Source organism: Atractosteus spatula, chromosome 5, assembly GCF_055471065.1.
Source record: "Atractosteus spatula isolate fAtrSpa1 chromosome 5, fAtrSpa1.hap1, whole genome shotgun sequence".
NCBI lineage: Eukaryota > Metazoa > Chordata > Actinopteri > Semionotiformes > Lepisosteidae > Atractosteus > Atractosteus spatula.
The window spans coordinates 34,622,879-34,642,291 of record NC_142710.1 but is presented as its reverse complement, the minus strand read 5'-3'; the positions used below and the strand labels follow the sequence as shown (position 1 = coordinate 34,642,291).

The 19,413-nt window shown below is 37.2% G+C and overlaps 1 protein-coding gene across 1 annotated transcript in view; it reads right to left on the bottom strand.

Moving 5' to 3' along the window:
• col17a1b (collagen, type XVII, alpha 1b) overlaps positions 1–3,536 on the bottom strand; it is a 45,166-nt gene extending 41,630 nt beyond the window's left edge. The window contains exon 1 of the mRNA XM_088917571.1: positions 3,343–3,536. The gene's annotated coding sequence lies outside the window, so the exon portion shown is untranslated. The remainder of the gene's footprint in view (positions 1–3,342) is intronic.
• Positions 3,537–19,413: the final 15,877 nt, after the last annotated feature.

The window sequence follows — 19,413 nt, the reverse complement described above, 5'->3', positions numbered from 1 at the left end:
CTGTGACATTTAAACTCTATAATGGTGTCACATACTGTACATTCCTGTGCTTCAAGAGCAAAAGGAAGAGTTAAAATGTTATATGTGCAGCATGCAGTATATGTATTGGGCTGATTTATTTATCCAAATACATTTACATTTACATTTGCACCCTTACATTAGCACCCAGTTATTAAGCAGGAAATTTTACTAGAATAATTATAGAATAATTCAGATGAGGGCCCTTGCTCAAGGGCACGACACCGGTGTCTCCCATGGGATTTGAACCAACAACCTTCTTGTTACAAATACAGTATTTACCTAGTTGCCTCTAGCAATTGTGAGCAAAATAAAAAGTGCCAAGTCAATTTTAGAAAGTTAATAGACTTTTTAGTGTAAGATTGCAACGGATCTTGAATAATGTGGAGTTTTTTTCACTCTGTTTATCATTTGTGGACAAGGGAGGGGCTCATTTTATGTGTGTCACTATGGAAATATTTTTTATTGTCTTCAATAGAGTTCTGTCTGGAGAACAACTGGCAACCAATTATTCTTTATAAAAAGAAGGCTTTTTTCTTTCCAAGACAAACTTCTGAGAACCGTATTCCCAGTGGGCAATCTTTCTGTCTCAGAATACCAGGATAGGAGGCTGGAGGCATACCCACACCACTTCAAAAGATGTTGGTAACAATAGTACAGAACAATGGATGCAACCCTGTAAAGTATTCACAGTACAAGGATTAAAATACTCCAAAAAACTGGCAGGGAGGCTTTCCAAGTGTACATGCAGGGACACTCATAAAATCCCCTTTTTAAAGTGAATAAACTATATATTATAGGACAAAATATAAAACAAAACGTCAAAAGGAGTGCACCTGGATACTTGTACTCCTCAAAATGAATTTCAATACTAAGACCTAATATTTGCTGCAAAGGCCTGTGGAAAATAAAATCATGACCAAAATGCTCTGAACATCGTTTTCCACCATTGCATTTCCAGAAAGCAGATTTCATGAAGGAGAATCTATGTGGCAACTGCAATTCCAAACTTATGTCTCACAAAATTTTGGTTCCCATACAAAATATCATACGATTCTCAGTTGATATTGGAATTCCAACACCTCCTTATAATGTGTACAGCACATTAATGTGAAAATATATTTTTAGAAGAACAGTACAATGAAATCATCATTTCCTAGGCAAGCTGTAGTAAGTATGTGATTTCATAAAATTCATTGCAGTGTGTTTGCAATACTGTATACATGTTAGTGTCAGAACAGATGACAGGTTTTAAAAGCAATCTATTTTGTGAAACAAACAACAACTGACTATTCCATGCCTTCAATGGCATCTAAAATCTAACAATGCCTAAATATACAGAAAAATTATTGTCTCAATCTATTCATTAATAAGATAAATCATGACATTATCAACATGGTTCCATCCAGTCCATCGCAGGGCACACACAGACTGTGTGCACACACACAGCCATACCAGAATGTCTGAGAGAGAAAACTGGAGCACCCAAAGAAAACACATGCGAACATGGACAGGACATGCAAACTCCACACAGATAGCACCCAAGGCCCAGAATTGAATCAGGTGCCCCAGTGCTGCAAGTGGTGTCGAGTTTGCATGTTATCCCCCGGTGGGGTTTACTCCCACCTTACAAAGGCTTGTTGGTTAGGTTAATTGGTGTCACTATGTACATCTGCGCGTGTCCCCTGTGATGGGCTGGACTGCTGTCCAGGGTGTGGTCTCGATTTGTGCCCAAAGCTTTCTGGGATAGACTCGGTGTTGCCAGGGCATTTCTTGGAAGTAAGAGGCCTTCTTGTAATGGACGAATGGCTGAACTTATGTGGTAAAGTGGATAGAATGTGCCTCAAGGTTATTTTACAATTTAAAAAATGTGCACAAATATTGGTGCACTGAAACGGTGTTGAAAAGGTAATTCATTTTATTTAATATCATTATAAAGAATACCTGCTCACATTTTAATAGATGCTACTAATCTTCTACTCCAGTAATATAAATCCAATTTCTTAATAAAAAGACACATACTAACACTGGAGATAATTGTGAAGTTCTCTAATTGTGCAGGGAGACAGTTATCTGCTCATATTGAGTTACAAGCTATCAGAAAACATGAACAATAGAGCCCCTCTGCAAAATACATTCTATAGTGCACATAAGGTGTTCTTATTTAGATTTATTTTTTTGTTAGTAATTATTACCATTCAGAATCACTCTTTTGAACCAATTTTGCACAAAGGGAACCTTTAAGCATTTGAGTAGAAACAAAAAAAAACATTTACTGTATTATGAATGGCAAGTACAAAACATGCCAAAATAAACAAGAAACATTATTTTGTGCTCATAATCTGCGTGCCTTGAACAGCTAAGAAAAAATTAGATGGGTTCAAAGCTGTGTGCTGAAGTTAAAGTTTTTTTGTAAATAAAAAATAAAACAATAGTTCTGTCATACTCTGGAAAATGTGTCAGTATTTTCCAGGTTTGGTATTATTAAGAATTTTTCAAGGATTTGTATACACCAAAATTAATCACTTATTGGATCAGAGCATATTTGTTTGGCATATACAGTACATTAAATTAATTTGACATACTGTACATTATCCTAATGTTTTAAATTAAACAGTAGAAAAGCTTTTGGTTGTGCTTCTTGTTTAGAATAAACAGATTTTAACATCTGTTTGCAATCTGTATTTAAAAACAGAAGAATCACAATTGATACAGTAATTGATACAGTACGTTTCGCACTACAGTATACACAGTATAATATAGTCACATAACGTATTATGTGACTATGTGACAAAACTCAAATCAAAAACCTCGAATCAGCAAGTGCTATTATTTCCCAATTTTCTCAGATGTTTTTCATAAAGTTTTATAATCTAATAAACCTATTCCCTACATGGGATTTCATTTATAGGTTACAGTATAGAAAAAGTGTCAAAACGTAATGTATAGGCTTGTAATCATAAAAATTAAAAAGAACAGATGAACAGCAAAATATCTACAGAAAGATTACTCGAAAAACCAACGGCTATTCAAGAAGCGCAGGAGCTACAGTTTTAAACAGCGTGGCAAAGAGCGAACAGGTGGACGACGACATTCAAAACAAGTCAGGCTGAGTAAGGCATTCTTCAAGCGTTTGGAGAGTAATGATTACTAAATACAGTACAACCAAAAAAAACATTAATCTGTAAATGCATAAGAGGAAACACAAATAGGCGCCACAAATCAAATTTCCGAAGCAAAAACAAATATTACATGAAAATGTATAAGTATATTGCTCTTTGGGCATATAATTAAACGACCTACAAAGTGCAAAATAATTCATACCTTTATCGCCTTAATAATCCAAGAAAATGCGTCCGCAGATGTCCGTTCCCCAAACCTATTTTATTTCTTATAGATAAAGATCCCTTTCCCAGCACTTTTTGTATCCCGTCCGTGGAAAGGTGGGCTGCTGCTGACTGATCTTGCAGGAATGCTGGTGCTTTGCCGTTTATTAATTACTTTTTCTTTTTTTCACTGCGCTTTCACCAACAAGTCTAAACGCAGTGTGGCGAGGTTGCGGTTACAGCCGCGCCCAGTTTTTTAGCTGTCAAGGTGTGCACAAAACTTAAATAAATGCCCTCGGGAGACCAACTTTAGGTAATAACTAAATCTGCTAGAGCAAAGGGGGGTACTGTATTTACTGAGATGCTGTAGATACGGTAATTACTTGTTTTTACACGTTTGACGTGTGACGCTTGGAAAGTGTCAATGTCCCAACAGTTTTGTTGTTTATATTGTGCGTCTCAGAACTTCTGCACAGTTAGAAGTTTGTTTTTTCCCGGAATGAACCGGTTGTCATAGTTACCTTTTTTTCCCTGCAAGACATGAAAAGTTGAAAAGTTATTTCGAATAATTTCGACTTGTGCTGTATCTTGTTAAACAGAGAAGAAATATTTGCTGCCAACGAAAAACACAAAATTAAGCTCGTGATATGCTAACCCAATAACCTATGTTAACAATAAGGTAGATGTTACAAAAAAATAAAACAGCTTTGCTTCGGTAGTAAATTTTCGATTTGTTTTCTAAAATACAAACTATGATTTTTAGAAGTACTGTATAATATCTGATTTTATTTACTTATTAATTGCATCTTTATTACAATAAACGTATCGTTCAATTGTCCAAACTGTATTCTTTAGGAAAAAATGTTTATTACATAGAGAAATAAAAATGACCTGACTTTCCCTCTGGGTAAATTGCCCATCTAATACAGTATGCATTGTAGAGGGGGGCATTTGCCAAACGGGGGGGAAAAAAGCAAGGGGTGTGATATTGCTACAGTGGTAACCACCAATGTGTCCATCCCAATAAGGAATACTGTATGATAATTTAAAAAAGAGCAGTTAGCATGGGAACTTCCGAAACGCTTTTAAGTATGTATAGCGAAAATTAAAAAATAATGTTTCTGTTTGTAAAGTGGGTGTAACTGACTTCAAAGCTTATCTATTTTTTCTTGTCAATTCTCCATTATCAGTTGTACCAAGAAAAAAAACTTTGCGTTGTTCTGTTCTTTTCAATATTACCAACTCGTAAAAACATTCCTGTTGTGATCTTATTTTAAGACTTTTCAGCTAAAAGTTAGTTCAGTACTTTTTTGTCATGCAAAAAGAAGTCTTTACGTTTATAATGTCAATGGCACGAAACACCTGACAACTAGACAATTCGATATTACTATTAGAAGTGATGGATTAGCTACTGCAAAACATAATTCTGTCTGATCACATTTAATTTAATTTGTATATGTTGTGATCATGTTTTGGAAGCTACTGATCAATATGAATTTAGAATGTTTTAAATCGCAGCCATGGTTTATCAACCCATACTAAAGTTTTCATAACAGTCAAAACACTCGTGGCAGCTTAGAGTCAATTGATTCCCATGCATACATTGTAACTATAGATTGTGTTTAACAATTGTACATACCAGTTTCTGTCAGTTTATTCTATATATACATATACAGTATACAGATACTTCTTAAAACCTGCTTTAGAAGCAAAAAACCTGCTGTGAGTTTTGAGTCTCATTCTTATCTAAATAAATGGTCAATACTAGAATCCCTTAAATTACATTTGTTACATTAATGTTGACAGTACTAAGTCCTACAGTGATTCTATTTCTTTCAAGAATATTACAGACCTTAGACATTTAATTTTCAAAACAAAGTTTTCTCTTTATGCATTATTGTGCATATAGTTAAAAAATCCTGGGCAAAGCCAGACATTTCATTTGTAAAGCACAGAGTTTGTAATGGCTAGTCATTTATGGGAATGCACATTAATTCAGACAGCACAGAAATGATATAGCTGCTTCAAATTCCACACTACATATCAAAAGGCCCTTTTACAGGATTACAGTTTACAGAATAAATTCAGTCCCAGAAAAATCATACAGGAGCCATGCTGTCTTATCATATCTGCATTCACTACAGGTAGCTAGACAAACAAAACCAGAAATATGTCATTTCCATTTTACATCAGACAACATCGTTTCCCAAATAATCTTAACAATCTTTATGTAGTTTTTTGTACTAAATGTAGTAGTTTTCTGTAGTAAAATCACTACTTTATGTAGTAAATGTAATACTTTTATGTATCACAGTTTAAGAGATATATTTAAATTGGATCTATATCTATATCTTTAAACCAATCTGTATCTACTGTATGTCTTGAAACCTGAATAAAACTTTATTTCCTATTAAGAAATGTACTTATTGAACTCTTATAAAAATAGAAGGATATTGCTGCCATGCAGGAATGAAGGTATATGAGTTTAACTCTTCAGATACAACACCATTACAATCAATCAACACAAAAGAGATTAAGAGTATGGCTTTTGTCACTTTCATAGCTAAACATTCTAAAATCCCACTTTGTAGCGCATATGAAAGTTTACATTTTGGCTTACGTCACCGCAAGAAAGCTAAATACAGACTAAATCTATATAAGAAACAGCAATGCAATTCATTCCTACAGAATCCTACTCATTATTTAGTAACACCATTTAACCACTTAATTTTATAATTAATCACAAACACCTTCCCCAGGATACAATTCAAATCCATGAACATGATCACCACAGAGATCACCACACCACCAATACATTTAGAAATGTATTTACTCAAGGCCTTTTACTACCTACAAGCTCTTGGGTCCCACATATTTAGCATACATACTGTAGAACACAATGCAGCTCTGTTTTGAGAAGATGTTCTGCAGCAGAGTACACCCAACAGTACAAAACAATTGACTACAGTACAATGAATCTTACATCCGCACAGACAGAACAATTGTCACATTCACTAACAACACCCCCCAAAAAACTAATAGCACCTAGAAAATATTTTCCACTACAATTGGAAATCCACATGGCAATTCAATTAGCACCACTTGGTGCCACTTTAAATAGCTGGAACTCAAAACTATATTGTACAGGGCCAGGTCAGTTCATATCTGCTTGATGTTGCTTGGCAATTAATTTAAGTAAGAAAATACCAGCAGTCAATCCCAGTGTGTACATAACTTTCATTACATTCATTAGCAATAAATTGGAATCTATTTAGGATGAACTGCTCCTTTAAGGTATGGTTGAAAAATTAGAATCCGAGTGTTTCTCTAACCCCACAAAGAAATTGTCTTCTCACAGCCCTCTGCCTTGCTTTCTTTTGTTTTATTACACCTTGCCTGTACATGCTCATAGCTCCATTAGCTGAATCTGACATGTTATATACAGTATATAACAGGAGCCAGTCCAGGCTCCTGTGAAGTGTAGTTCAGGACCCTATGCAGACGGTATAATCCGGAAGTAAGTGGAGAAGGACATCAGGGGAAGGTACAGCAGGATAGGATGGGTAGACAGACGGGGGGGGTGACGACGGTGATCCGGTGCTCGGGGGATGTGACAAGGGCAAACAGATCCAGACAGTCCAAAGGGGGAATCCAGGGCGCAGTCCAAAGTCCAAAACCGGGGGATCCATCCAAGATGATACAAATAAGGTTAAAATCCAGAACAGGGACAGGAAATAAAGCTAGGGTAAGGAGGTCAGGCGCTCTGAGCCCCGGACTCAGATGGTCAGGATGCTGTGATGAAGCCTATGCCATCGGGTCACTCCAGGACGTGCTGGTAGGCGGGCTTCCGGGCGTCCATCTCCCAGTGCTAAGCCAGGAATAGCGAGAGCATCAGGCTTAAATACTGAGACAAAACAGGAGGCAGGTGCACATAATCAACTAAATACGAAAGGGCCGGAGCGCCCTTAAGAGGAGGGATCCCGATCGTGACAATGTAGTCATTTCATTAGAGGTGTCAGTGCCAAAAGAGTTTTTGGTCAACAGTTGTCCACCAACAGGGAGGGCTGCTTCCGCCCAGTAGGTGGGTTGGTGTAAAGGATCTATGGATGCATGAGTAACATTGTTTATCGGCTTTATTGTTGTTTGGTTTATGGTATCTTTGACATTTTACAGTACATACTGTATACTCACATGAAAAGAACATATGGAAGGCAACAAACAAGAGAAGGCCATTTCTCCAATCTAGCTCATTTTGTTTCTGCAAGGCATTTTATCAGAGGATATCATCCAGATATTTCTAGAAGGAAGCCACAGTATCGGCTAATGTGTTCCAGAGTCCCACTTGACTGATGTTCATGAGAACTAAAACTCTTCAGAGTAGGTTAAGCATGTGGAGCTTCTCACTCCTGGTGGAAATGGGTACAGTTCACATTCCCAAGAGATTCTGATATAACAACTCTGCCAGGTTAAAATCGAGAAAACAAATAAATAAAAATAAAATTTAATTTTTTTAAATAAACAGATCAGACTCTGATTACTTGAAACTCACCACATGCCCTGAAGGATGACTCTGTAGACTCAACACAATAATTTTAGAATATAACAGGCCCATGGATTTTTCTCAATAATTTATTTATATGTAGTATAAGTGTGTGTGAGTCTTTCATGGTATATATTGATTAGATCATTAAAGTTTTGCAAATTACAGTAAATTATTGAGACTCAGTAATCATCAAGATACTGAATAGCCAGGTGAGATTTCAGTCCAAAATCACATCCCATATTGTACAAGGAGTACAACTGCAGTAAATTTGTGCAAACCTGTGACACATATATTTATGAAGCACATGTGTTCGGGATAAAATATTTCAAGCCCTAATCGGCCAGATAACGTGAACAAGGTCATATCCTGAGGGGAGAGTTTAGAGAATCCAATCAAAACTAACCTGCATGTCTTGTAAGGTCTTGGAAAGGGGGAGGAAACGTGGGTATTTGGTGAAAACCAACAGGGGTACATGGGGTACATTCCACATAGAAGATACCAACCCAGGAATCGGACCCAGAATCCAAGAGCTTTGCGGCAGCAGCAACTATGCCATCCACTAGGCACTAATACTGATAAATATACCCTGAGGCTGTAAATGATCAGTTTAATAATACCACAACATTTCTGTATGTGAGATTCACATGATGATGAACAATTCACTGCTGCTGTTGGTTTAAGTTACGGTAATTCCTCAGGCTGAGTCAGAGCTCTGTTCAGCTGAAGTCGTCAGTTTTTTCCACTTTATTTACAGGGGAAGAAGTTATACGTCAGGGCAAACATGTCCGTGAACAAGTACTGGCACCATTTAGGTCAACTGATTTTTATCCCATTTACAGCAAGATTCACACTCACAGAGGAAGTCTCACATGCAATGGTTACTGTACTTGCATGTTTCTTTAACCCTTATCCTCACAATGGGTGAGGATGATTTTCTAGACTATTATATATTTTGAGTAATTATGTAAGTGGATAATAGTAGACGTTTGAGGATGCTGGAAAAAATTATTAGAATTTCAATTCTACTTTATAGCAGAAAGTGCAAGTAACCATTGTGTCAAGGTTAAGTAAATAATTCCTTCAGCGACTATTATACAAAGAGATGTGGTATTGCTCTGGAATAAAATCAGTAGTACATTTGTTTACAATTATTTATTTTGTGGTAGCATTTCAATGTTATGAAATCCTGCTCACAGTATGAAATGGTCTCTTAAACTCATTTTAACATTTCACTTATGTTCCAAACCAAAGTAAAACAACAAGCAGTTATGCTGCTGTATCAGGAGACACATATACAGTAGACTGTTATTACTGTATATCTGAAAGGGTCAGGTAAATTACAAGGCACTCTTCCCAGTTCATGATGTTAGAATAAAAATGGTTCAAAAAGTTAGATTGCCTCTCCACTGCTATCTAATATCCATCTCTTATGAAAATGTCTAATTTATTGATCAAAGAGACACACTAATGAGAAAATGTCATTGCTGGAGAAGCACCGTACCATCGGGAAGTAGTAAATTATAGCAATAATCACTAGCACTGGAGGATAAATATCAGTTCCACCTCAGCAGCTAAACAAACAAGGAATCCATACAGTATCATTACAATAATTAATACATACTGTAGCTGTTAAACCAAACCATAGCGAACACAGTAGAACTGTTCTCCCTCTGCAAACAATGTTTTACCACACAACAGTGGAACATTTCACTATTAAACATCTACTGCCCAGAGACATTTAAGAAGCACAGAGTCATGTCCATAGAAAACCTAATAAAATATGTTTTTCAAAACGTCCGTAACTTTTCAGGATTCCTGTTTTGAAGGTCTCTGTGTGTCTTGGCGATACCAGCTCTAGGACATTTAGGGAGAAAGAACACCATGATGCTGTCTTAAGCCAGCTCTTCCATGCAGCTGATGTTCTTGACTAACATCCTCGCCCACACCTCCCTGAGAAACAGAGCCCCTACATCTGCCTTCCTAAGGCGCTCACAGGCTCTTCTCTACTCTTCCAACAGGTAGTGGCACATCCCTTGCCACACCCTGGCTAAATATCTGCTCGGGGATTAAAGACTGCACAAAGCTCTATTGGCAGTGTGTCCTCACATTACTAACTGCGTGATGAGGCAGGAGGGGAAATCACAGCTGATAACCGCATCCCCTTAGCTGAAAAAAAAAAGCTTTGGGGTAAAAAAAAAAGATTTTTCCTTTTAAGAAGTCTGTTTTAAAGCATTTTAAATGACCTCATCTTCAAGGTGTGTGCTATTTATTTAAATTCACGGAAATGAATATATCAAAATTGTTCCGTAGTAAAAAAGGTAAAGGTTTTTGACACACCAAAAGCTATAAAGCATCATAGTCAAAATATGCAACTGGGACACAGTGATTCATACTGGCACGTTTGGCTTGGGTGGATGGAATAATGCTTCTCAATGAAATTCCAGAAGGACATCCATCTCGCTTGGGTAATAAGAAAGGCAAAGTATTCATCTGAGAAACTGCAGGGTATTTCCTGGCATTGTGTGAAAATGGCTTTAAAGACCTGGCAACCTTTTAGTAGTTGGTTTTGTTGCAGTTTAAATGAGTGCACCACAACTGTGCATGTACAGTAAATGTGAAAAAATAAGTACTTTAACATTGTGGTATAGTTAGGAAGAACATTTCAGTGTATGCTCACACATCTGTTACCATTTTGCTCCTTTACTTCCACAATCATGCCAATATGATTTCTTACTGTATGACACGGCTTTGCCAGTACAGTGAAGACAAGAAAGCTTTTCAACATCTGTTGCTTTCAGCTGCCTAAAAATGATTTTAAAATGCCTTCAGTCAGATTTGAAAAAAGTAAGCTTTTTCAAGCCCTAGGCTTTCACTGAAGGACTTCATCTCGGCAAATCTCTTATTATTATTGTGGTCTCAAAGTATTGTGTAAAGAATGTACAGAGATGTAAAATTGAATACCAGTCCTGGGTTTCTATAAGGGGTTTGACCAGGTCAAATGAAGATAATTTTGAAACTGTACTACAGCTGGTGCTTACACATTGCTGCATATAACTTAAGAGTGCTTACGGGAGCTCCCGTGAAGGGTAATTTAGGACCCTATGCAGACGGTATAATCCAGAAGTAAGTGGAAAAGGACGACAGGGAGGAGATGATGTGGATCAGGAGGGGTTGACAGGGGGGTATGACGACAGTGAACTGGTGCTTGGGGGGGCATAGCCAAGGTGAACAAGTCCAAGGAGTCCAGGAGGGGAATCTGGGGCGAAGACCAAAACCGGGTGATCCAACCGAGACGTGACAAAACACTAATAAAAACGGGATGACAAGGCCAGGCGCTCAGCTGGGTCAGAACCCCGATAGGAGGCCTATGCCATCAAGCCGTGGACGTAGGGCAACTTGATGGTAGGTGGGCCTCAGGGAGCATTTAGCTCTTCCAGCACAACTGTAACCCCTTTCAAGACGTTTAACTCAGCCGGTTGAATAATCCTTCACAGACATTCTAAAGACACCCTCAAGACTTCACTCTGCTTCTGTGGAGGCAAAATAATATTATTGGAACACATTTACACTACTGGTATAGTATTACATTTTAAACAACATTCAAGTTTGTTATGCTACAGATTCAAAACTTGAAACATCGGGTAAAGGGACTTTTTGTCTTTAAGGTATTTATTCTACCCTTCAATATTTTAATAAAAGTAATAAAATAATGCATCAGGTAAAGGGACTTTTTGCCTTTAAGGTATTTATTTCGACCCTTCAATAGTTTCATAAAAGTAATAAAAAGTTATCCAGCTTTGTAAATCTGACGCATGAGTTTGCAAACCCAAAGCTGTACCGTAAAGTGCCTGAACAATTGAAACCTTTCTCCTTACACAGATTCATTCCTGTTCATCTCATCCCACCGCCCCCAGCATGATAACTCATCAGTGCCTTTGTTTCACGTGGCATCACATCAGGGCAATGTCTGGTAAAATCATGCGAGGTGTGTGATTATTTAACAGCAGGCCATGATCGGACCATTGCCCTCGGGTGTGGTGCTATCAGTATTATGCAATGTACTAGTCAGAGATGTTTCGAGAAATAATTAGCCCTGGGGAAATGGCGTGGCCTGCACCCCTGCATCCGGAGCATACCAGCAGAACCCTCTTCACTAAAGAGCCCAAATTCCAGGAACGGTTCTGTTACGTATAGTACTGGAAAACTAATATATAATCCCAGACAAGTGTATATTCACTATTTTGTACCTGTTTCATGCAAAATTGTACAAAAGAAATGTGAAGAATATGCCCCAGTTCATAGAAAGAGCCTCAGTTAATGAGTAAGTATTTTTTCAGTTTTGAGTCGTCTGGCACTGGGTTCCTACAAGACTTTTTCAATTGTACTTAAATGAGAAGTCCAGAAAAAAGGAAGACAAAACTGAATCAAGAAAACCCAGACAAATGAGGTTTACTTTGTTACTGGGAAAGTTCTGGAAAAGATAGCTTTGGTAGTATCAGGCGGTTAAGGGCACGAACAATTCAAGATTTGGATTTAGCTTTAACCCGTTTGGCTGAGGGATTGACAAGTTGGCCACACATGTGTGAAGATGCTGGACTCCCTCATGTCTCCACTAAGTGGTGTGAGCCAAGCAGCTTCTGTACGGGCTGGGCAGAAGGATCCGAAATAATGAATGCTGGCAGAGGGGGTGTTGTGACCCATATCTATACAAAGTCAGTCTGGCAGAAGCCTCAGTTATAAAATCCATTTATAGTTTGGAAAACTAATCCTCCAAAACTTAAAGCTGCTAGAATCTGCAAAACCTACAGTATTGGTATTCCCCTAACCATCTCTTCTTACCCAGTAGTTTGTTTTTGTGCGCCATTTTTATTCTTAAAAAAATTAATAGTATCACTGCAAACAGGGCTACAGTTTAAAAATAATCTCGTGACAAATAAGCCCTGGAAGCAAAAATAGGTCAAGAATTAATAAAATGTTTGTTTTAATCTTCTCCTTTCTTATGTACTGTATCCAATACAAGTATCTAAAACATGTTGTAATCAAGGGTAGAATAGAGACCCTTCTTTCAGCCTTAGAATAATAGTTACACTTCTTGTGGCAGATCAACAGCACTAAACCTCCCAGTAGAATAGAACCCCCTCAGTGTTTTGGTGTTCATCCCAGTAGTTTTCAATTGAATCAGAATCAGTGGTGCAGAAAGCTTCAGGATTCTGTCATTTTTCTCTTCTTTGGTTTCAACTGCCCAAGCAGAAACTTCACCGTGAACAAAGCAGTGTCAATATTTCTGAGCTTAATCTTTGAAATGTGTGCTCTAAATACAGTATTTTGATTCTAATTGTTTTCCTATTATATACAGATTAATTTTTTTTAATCATCTTTGTTGGTTATTAATTTAATTTTCTAGCACAAGAAAGCTTGTTCATTTATGAGGTGAAGTACAGTAAATGCTAGATATGAACTCTTAAATTCCATTGACTGAAAACTTGCCTTTTGCCATAGCTTTTCAGAGATCTCTGATACTTTTAACATTCATTTTTGCAGAACAATACTGTACATCTGAACACCATACAATACAGACCATAACAAGGAATTATGCAACAGGACGAGGCAATATTTATGATAAAAAATGTAAAGAAAAAGAAACTTCCAAGTTCTTTGAAAGTCCAAACAACATTTGCTTCTTCTCCAGAAATGGATTTTGACGTATGTTGTTTGGGCAAGATGTGTTTTGTGCTGTTTTGCTTTTGATTTTGGGGAGTGGAGGGGCTGGGCTAGTATACTTTTGAGTCTGTATAACATTCTGTACGACAAGATAACAATGTTTTTTCATCTGAGTGACCATCCAGAGCAATGGTTCACGCCTACTGTACATGCACGCCCTGACAGATAATAAACACTTTGCAGTTTTTTTTTTCTAATAACTCAAGAAACCTTTTCTGATGCCTAAGAAACAGTTGTCTCAGCAACTGGTTCAATAACATATCATTATTCATAACTTGCTAACCAGAAATGTACCACAAATGCGTTTTCTAGCCCTGTGCCAGATCAAATGGATCCCAGGTGTTCTGGTACACACCCAGTGCTGTAACAGGAGTACAGTCAGGAGAATGCACTCTGAAAATGCTTTGTGTTACACTCAGTTCTATGGCACCACAGTATGTTTATCATAAATTAACAGAAAATCCTTTCAGATTGTAGTGACTCACTGAACAAAGGAAGCCTTTGTTGGAATGTCTGGGACAGTGTATAGGTCAGCTGCAGTTCTGATTTTTTTTTTCCTGCTGAATAGGAGTTAGGAAAAGAGGCAAGAGTTTTTTTAGAAGCTCGGGGTGTCCTGAGCCTTTTGTTAACCTAACTTAATTATCTGGATTGATTTCAAAGATCTTGCTCATGGTACTGTGACCTAGAAGTCAGACTGGTTCTCAAGTAGAACTGCACAAAATGAAAATGTATGTAGAATAATTATTAAGGTTGTTTGAGTGTAAAATTTATATTTATGGGGATGAGACTGAAAACATTGCTTCACTTAAAGACACTGAATAGCCAATAGGATGGCAGACCAAACGTACATTAACTTACGTCATATGGCCACCTAATTCTCACAATGTCTTGTCCTGTTGCTGTTCAGGGTAACAGGACATTAGCCACTGACAATGGACCTGAGCTCCTAACAGACCAGAAGGCATGATACTGGGCTATAACACTCTTATTTATCCATACCACACACAGTCTGAGGCTAAGCCTTGACTTTAAAATGAACAGTCTGTTGATCTGTGAGCTTTGAAGTCTGCAAAACCTTCTATCATGTCTATGCAAATTGCTTAAATTCACACTTCACTTAGAAAATGAGCATGTCTGTACTATAAACTGTATTATGCTGGCAGTTTCTGCCATAAACTTTAATCTAGTTGCACGACATACAATTATAACACAAATGTTAAGAGGTAAGAAAAATAGATTTGCAACAATTTTCACAATATTTTTTTCTTTAATAAACAAGAACTAACTGCATAATAAGGAATCACATTCATATCCATGTTTTCTAAATCTTCACAGCATTGGAGTGTTTTAATGGAACCTATACTACATGATCAGGGCAGAAAGCAGACTGGTGTCCTTGAATGTTGTGAACAGCCCACATCGTTTCCCTAAAGCAGTTTGTGTGGAAGACAATAAATCCTTGCAGCATCATCATCATTTCATTCCTGGAATGGTTCTTACATCCTGGAGTGCCTGTATCTTCTGGTTTAGTTCCTCCCAATGCTAAGAGGCACTAGCTTCTGGCAAGTGGATGCCTTGCCTTGAATAACACCTCTATCACTTCAAGTGGTGTCCAACACCCCATCACCTGCATATATCGACCTGTCAAAATCGCGTGCCAACATTACACACGTCCACAACTGACTAGTCATCATCATACCATCCTGTACAGATGGAGAACTTAATATTTAATTAGGTGAATAAAAAAAATAGATTTTTATACTTACAGGAAGAGAGGCAATTTACACTTAAAAGGTTAAAAAAAACAAATTGGTAGCTGAAGAAAGCATTGCTTTCATTTTTTAAATAAAGATTTACAGATCAGTGCTTTCAGGGTTTTGGTATTCATATCTGGCAAGCTGTGACTTCAAGTGTCTTCAGGTGAAATGATTATTTATGTCAGCCTTGCTGTTCTTTTACTAGACAGGAGCTGAAATAAAACTTGTAAGAGCAGGTACTGAATACCAGGACTTGGAATTTACAGTTCAGTAATAAGAAAGCCTTCACATTTCATCTGACAATTTTTTTTCAGCTGTTTGTCCTATTTTCACCTGATTCACAATTTCGAACCTGCTTTGTGTAATACTACTTTGTAAAGAGGCTTTGCTGTCAACAGTTCATGAATTCCATGTTACCTTCATCCTTTGCTCACCCTCTAATTTTTTAAAAGACCACATTTCGGAGACTATCTCAGTATTGTTAGGAGAGCAATACTGTTCACATTTCAATTATTTGGTGTAATTAATGAACGTTATCTGTTGTGTTGCACAGTACCTGTTAAAATATATGTACATGTAAACTTACCTGCAAATGAAAAAGCATAATATGCAAATATAAAAATAAATAAACTGAAGAATAGTATAACTTCTCAATTTTTTCTGCTCTAACACTAATGCTATACAAGCACCATGTCCCCACCAAAGGAATGTAAATACTGTGCATAAAGACGCTGCACTCAGTATACAGTACATACATGTGTTCAGTACACATACAACGTTTTATGTACTTTTATGATTTGTTGTTCCATTCATTAGCAGATTTCATATTAGGTACATATGATATAAAATACTTTTTTAGTTTTTTACATGCAAAATTATTATTTGCAGTCATGGGTGAGGCATATGATCATCGACCATAACCCTAACAGCCATGTGTCTTGCAGAAAGTAAAATACAAAAACCACCCAATCAGATGGGTGAAATATGTCCATTCAGTTTCACTGAGCCTGACCAGGAGTGAAAACAAAACAGTGAACTGGAACCTTGCATTCAAGTGCTTCACTTTCCATTCATCACACAAAGATGACTCATTGTTTTAGAGCGAACAGTAGGAGTCTACATGCATGAACACCTTTTTTTAGTCATAAACTAGAAAACTCCAAGCAAGCACTTTTGAAGCCCTCAAACCAATCCCACAACACAGGGTACCTTTAAACCTGTGTAACCCTGCAAGAGCAAAAAATGTAGACTGTGGAAGAGCTTGAAAGACGAAGGCAACAAGGAGATAAAAGTCTTACAGTATCTTACTGGTACTAGCTAGATTTAAAATATAAAATGTAGCACATGTAGTAAAACTGAAGTCTGAGATGAAGTGGCTCAACAGCTTTTGAGTAGTAGTGATGGGTGTGATGGGTCATGTTTCTCAAATGACCATATCAACTTTTCCAGGGAAAACTGATAAAGCTATACTTGTTTGTGTCAATAGGTGCTGCAGCACATAATACTTAATGGACATAACTGTCAGGCCATCAGCTGTGTTGACACAGGTAATTTTTGTCAAATGTAACAGCTGATCTGTCTCTGTATACTTCACTAATATGAAGTGGCTAGTTCACCAGGCCTCCGAACACTAGCAGGTGGGAATTCTAAATCCTCATACTACCTGATAGCCTCATAAACAGCCTGTCTACTTTCACACTTAAAACATGAATTAATTGGTACTGTACGTGCAACACACCATAAAATACACAAAGCTACATTCAAGCTGGTTTTAAAAGGAAAATGAATAAAAACAATAAAATCAGACACCCCGAGGTACTGTAGGTAAAATGAGTGTGTTCAAACTATGAAATTCAAGTCAAGGCAGGGCAAGGTTCCGATCCCCACCTTTCTCCTTCAGGGTATGAAAAAAACACTGACTGTACCACAGGAAAACAGCACACTATCATTGTGAGACACACAGGGTGTAAATCTTTTGGCGTGCAGCAAAAAGCAAAAAGTCACTCAAGGCAAAGAACAGGCAACAAGTCTTCCTCTCCCACCGATTCTCAAAATTTACGAGCACAAGAAACTGTGAACTTGGGAGCTATAAAATTGATCTTATTCCTTAATTTTTTACTATTTTCTAGGTAATTATCATATACATACAGTATTCAAAAAATGCCTCTTAATAAGGCCCATATTATTTGAACGTATATTTTAATTTTAAGAAAAATTGCTAATGCTGGACCAGTAATGGTTGACACCGAGGAATAAATGTCCCTCTTTTGTAATTCTCATCAATTTTGAATTTTGAAGATAATGCTTCTGAGAGTTTTCCAGCTATAGAGCACTAATTAAGAAGTCCAATATTTTCCCTTTAAAGAAATACCTGTGGAATGCGTTTTAATTTTCAACATGTTCAGACTTTGCCTTTATTTTAGTTCATAGGCCCATAACTAAATTACCACTCTGTGCATTGAAATAGCATGGAAGCAAAAATTTTTTAAATTAGAAAGTGTAATAATAATAATAACTGCTTACACTTATATAGTGCTTTTCTGGACACACCATTCAAAAAGCTTTACAGGTAATGGGGACTCCCCTCCACCACCACCAATGTGCAGCCCCACCTGGATGATGTGATGGCAGCCATAGTGCACCAGAACGGTCCCCACACCCAGCTATCAGTGGGGAGGAGATTGAAGCCAATTCATAAATGGGATCATTAGGAAGCCATGACTGGTAAGGGCCAATGGCAAATTTGGTCAGGACACCGGTGTAACACCCCTACTCTTTTCAAGAAACACCCTGGGATTTTTAATGACCATGAGAGTCAGGACCTCGGTTTTACATCTCATCCAAAGAAGTCCCCGTCACTTACTGGGGCATTAGGACCCACATGGGCCACAGAGTGAGCACACCCTGCTGGCCCCACTAATACCCCTTCCAGCAGCAACCTTAGTTTTCCCCAGGGGGTCTCTCATCCAGGTACTGACCAGGTTCACACCTGCTTAGCTTCAGGAGGCTACCAGCTGTGAGTTACAGAGTGATATGGCTGCTGTGTAGGAATCCCTTGTAATTGTTTTTTGTTTTAATTATATTTTTTATCGAATTTCTATTTTTTAAAACGTTCAAGAATAAAAATGCATTCCAATACTTTTTTAACCAAAGGTGCAATTGTGACGTCAAACTAAGTACAAAACCAAGTCTGATTTTTACAGTACATAATTCAGTTTAAAGTGATATATAATAATGCAGCATATAAAGATACCATAAAGTACTACTGTATTTCCCTTATAAAGTAAATTATGTGGATGGTCTTGGTAGCAATGTTTGGTTAACAAGCGTATTGCATTTTGTGAGGCACAATCATGAAACAATGCACCTCTTTTTTTTATAAAGGGCACTCAAATTGTAGACCAAAAATATTTCCGGTTGGGTGCTGTCATAAACCAGGTCGCTTCACTATATTGTCAGATATCGTAATTCTTGTATTTTCTCACTCAAGGGATGGCTTGTTATCTTAACCCTAACGAACCACAGGTGCAGTGAGATTAATGTTATTTTAATGACGATTTTAATAATATTCCAGATAAGGAGAAAAATTTTATGGAGAGTAGAAAATGTTTGCTCTTTTCTTGAATCTGTATAATTATTAAAATGTTAAATAATTGATAAATACATTGTATTTAAGCTTTTATAAAATTATGTTATTTTATTTTTCTTTTTTGAATGAGAATATTTGCCCGAAACAGTTTTCAAGGAGAAGTGCTTTTACTGGTAGGATAAACCAACGTCTGTTCTACACATATTTTTCCTTTCAAATCTGTCAAATACATTTTACCAATTAATAAAGCCACCAGCTACTAAAACATTAGACGTTTATTAACATTCGAAACTGAAAACTATACAAATGTCATAAATAATTACAAATATTATAATTGTGGTGAAATGTTCGAAAGAAGAAAGTAAAAGTTTCTGAGTAGTCTAATCTGCGCCAAACCTTTTCAAATAAAAACTACAATTACCACAGAGCAGTGGTATTTGGCGCATGCGTTCCCTCAAC